A 4145-nucleotide genomic window follows, 5' to 3' on the forward strand; every position below is an offset into this window, starting at 1 on the left:
AAAAAAATGGACACCCCATCTTTATTTCTTAAGAACAGTGCTTTAGTTGTATTAATTTTGAAATAAAAGTAATATTATTTTTTAAAAATTTAAATATATTGTATTTATTTTTAAAAACTAAATAATTTTGAGACTTTTTAATTAATATTTTATCAAAATATTATGACCTAAAATTGCTCTATATTAGGGTTATGATTTGATATTCTACTTAGAGTGGAAGCCTAATTATTATATTTTAAAAATAAGTTTGTGTATGATTGATGTTATTTTATTTTGCAAGTTTTTTAAGTGAAAGAATATTAAAAAAGATGGAGATAGATTGTCAGCTTAAAATTAAAAGAAAATATAGAAGAAATGCATATATATTAGTAGCAATTTATAAAAAAATAAAAATTGTTTTACGTTAAAATTGATAGATAGGGTAAAACTCTTAAATTTGACCTAGTCGAAATGATTCAATTAGTATTAATCATATATTACAAAGAACGTTAATCATCATAACTTGGTGAGGCATTAATACAATATGATATATACAAAGTGTTAATATATCTTCCATGTTAGAATAGGAGACTTTAGATGCTTGAGTTATCATCATATGATTGTGGGCGGCCATCTCATCAGCTTTCCTTATAGAAGAAGAGAGTGGGTGATCATTAAGAAAACATTGAATTTTGGTAATTGACAAGCATTAGGTATCAGTCATTGAGAAGTGTTAGATGGTGATAGATAATATGGTTCTCCTTATGAAAAAAAAGAGAATAACAACCAAAAAGGGCTTCTTACCTCAATAGCTAACAAATAAATAAATAATGACTAAGTAAAAATATCAGGCATCGGGCAACGAATGGTGGCCAACATAATTACACTTTTTTTTAAAGGATAACCATCGATTAGGAAGGCTATGGTCGAAATTCAAATACTTAAAAATATTGAAGATTTGGAAGGATTGAACGATGATCGATTATGAATAACTTAATAATAAAAGATATTGGGTGATGGACGAATATTTTCTTGTTTTCTCTTCTTATATGTGAAAAAATCGACACCCATGAAGGCACACATTAGATGTTTAGGGTTGGGAGACATCAGACATTAATAGGCATCGATTTATGTAATGTCAAATACAGTGTGTGATGATTGATGGTATGCTCTATCATTCCCTTATATTAGGGATAAAGACAACCAAGAAGGCTTGTGACAAAGGTCGATGGCTAATAGTCATTTGATATTGACTGGTGCTATATTAAAATTAGCTGGTACCATCAAGTATTGGGCGATTGTCAATGTCTTGCACTATTGTTCCACTTATAAAGTAGGATTGAGCGTTAAATGTAAATGGTTGATTAACATATAAAAAATAGTAATTTGCATGTGCAAATAAATAGATGATAAGGAAAGTCAAAGGTTTAGTAACACTGTGAAGTTTGACTTGACGTTTCTCCTTATAAAAAGAGAGTTTGAATGGCCTAGATGGTTGGTGTCGATCATTGGTAATTAATTGACATCAAGTGATGGTGATGAGGGCATCCATGTTGGTCATCAAATGGCTTTGGAGTTGGTTTGTGATGGGTGATAGTGTTGAGAAATAATAGGCGTTGATGTTGATTGACAATCCATGTCTAGCAATGGTGTCAATTAGATCCAATATTGGTCAAATGTTGATGTCAATTATTGACCAATAAGCTATGGGGCTGTTTGGTTGCTTGAAAAAGAAATGCAGTGTAAAGTAAATGCAATGTAAAGTAAATGCAATGCATTCTAAATACTTTGAGCCTGTTTGGTTGTATGCAAAATAAACGCAGGAGAATTGTTTCCCTTGTTTGGTTAGGTATATCCAGAGTAAAGTAAAAGCATTTTTTGTAATAATTTCTTTTAGCATTAAAATAAATATATTTATAAAAGCAGTGTATTTATAATTTGTATTATTTGGTGTTATAAATTTTTTATATATATTAAATTTATTTCAACTAATATTTCCATTATTTCACAAGGAAAAAAGTTTTGGGCAAGGATATTATGATCCAACTTGTGATCAGAATAAATTTCAAAAAATTAAATCTGTTTTGATATGAATGTGATATATGACTAAACATTCAAATTTTGTATTTTACTCGACTCAAAATAAATTCAATGACTTTGAAATCCATCGTGATTAAATTTTGATTTGAATATTCTGACCAAAATATTTTTAGCCAAAACAACTAAAAAAACTGAAACATTCTAAAACAAACAATGTGCACTTGCAGCCTGTGCATTAAAACTAGTTCATATAAAAACTTGTTTAAATTTCATAACCTCCTATCTTTCTTCTGTTTAAAAAATGTAGTTTACCTCCAAAAGCAGCACTAGCTCCAGAAAACAAAAGAAGACATGGAACCTGTCAATAAAAAATAGGCATCTTGAATACTCATAAGTTAAAATAATGGTTGAGAAATTATATGAAATTTCATAACATAAATCACAGAAATCAAAATAGGCATCTTGAATACTCATAAGTTAAAATAGGAATGAATCATCAAATTAACTATTTCTTATCTGACACATGCATGCATAATTCATATTAGATAGCAGGGTAGAATGCCATTGTGCTCCAATTGCAAAATACAGAGAGATAATAGAAGTATATAACACAATCGAACAATATTATTTGTCTAGACTCCTAGCTTAAACCAGCCGTATGTCCTGAGAGAAAAGTAGCTTCATATAAAGATAATTCAACCATTAACAGTTGTGGCTTTTTTATTCCTCTTATGAATTCCCTGAACGAATGCTGTAAATGGTTGAATGGCAAGAGCAAATGGTTGGTGTACCTTTACTGTAATACAGTGTATTTGTCATGGAAGGCTAGGAATGTGTGGGTGCACGAGAACAAAATTTCTAGTCCATCTGTTATTGCTTCAGATGCTGTTGTTTTAGCTGCAGCTTTAAAGAATTCGGCTTGTATTAATTCAGGAATAGAGAATGCTAATCAACCGGTTTGGTTGTTGAATTCTTGGCATCCTCATCAAATTAACTATTTCTTATCTAACACATGCATGCATAATTCAGGCGGCCAACAAATTTGCGACTGTCGTTCACAGGAACACGCACAGGATGATATTCCTCCTAATATACACAGCTTTGGAATGGATCTTAATCATTCTCTTCCTCATCAATGCTCTTTTCTCCTACATGATCTCCAAGTTCGCGTCTTTCTTCGGTTTGAATCCCCCCTGCATCTTCTGCTCGAGGATCGATCATCTCTTCGAGCCAGGAAAGTCCAGGAGCTCCTGCTGCGATATCCTCTGCAAGTCTCATGCCGGAGAAGTCTCCAACGAACGCCGACATGTTCTTTTTTGAGCCCAGCGTCTCCACTGGCAAATCTCTTCTTTCCACCCTTGAAATCACTACCCCAACCTTGTTCGCCGAATGAAATAGTCTGATCGCTGGATTCTAGTAAAAGGAAGAACGGAAGAAGAATATAAACACTTAAAAATCTAACCTTTTGCGAGAAACAGAGCTTCTCCGATATATATCTCAGGGGTGGCGGAAAATAAGTCCGGTAGGATGACGTGCGGTGGAGGATGCTTTTGTCGAAGGAGCCGAAGAAGCTTCTCGTGCAATGAAGCCGAACAGCACGACGACGATAGATACGTGAATGAGGGTGTTGCTGACAAAGAGGTTGGAGCGGAGAAGGCCGGACTTGAGGGCGACGGAGTGGAGCTGCTCGCCGGAGCAAACTCTCTCCGGAACTGCTTGCCGGAGCGAAGTCGAACAAGAACGAAGGAGCCGAAGTATCGTGCAATGAAGCCAAATAGCACGACGATGAAGCTTTTTTTTTCCGATGAATTTATAACCCGCTCAATACGAGCGGGTTTCTAATTCACGCAAAACACCTCATGTAATACACTCCTAATGCATCCAATGATTTCCTTTTGTTTCACTCAAAATTACCCAAACAACCAAATTTAATAAATACAGGTATTTGTTTTACTTTATACTCCTAATTCAGGCAACCAAACAGCCCCTATATAATTCTCTAAGTACGATAATTCTCTATACCAAAGTCCTATTTGAGATCTCCTAGGATATATAGAAGTAAAGATATTTCTATGTTTCTAAAGGGGCACAATGGATATTTATGTCAAAAATAAAGGCATTATCGA

This window comes from Dendrobium catenatum, unplaced genomic scaffold, assembly GCF_001605985.2.
Source record: "Dendrobium catenatum unplaced genomic scaffold, ASM160598v2 fragScaff_scaffold_1451, whole genome shotgun sequence".
NCBI classification, from domain to species: domain Eukaryota; kingdom Viridiplantae; phylum Streptophyta; class Magnoliopsida; order Asparagales; family Orchidaceae; genus Dendrobium; species Dendrobium catenatum.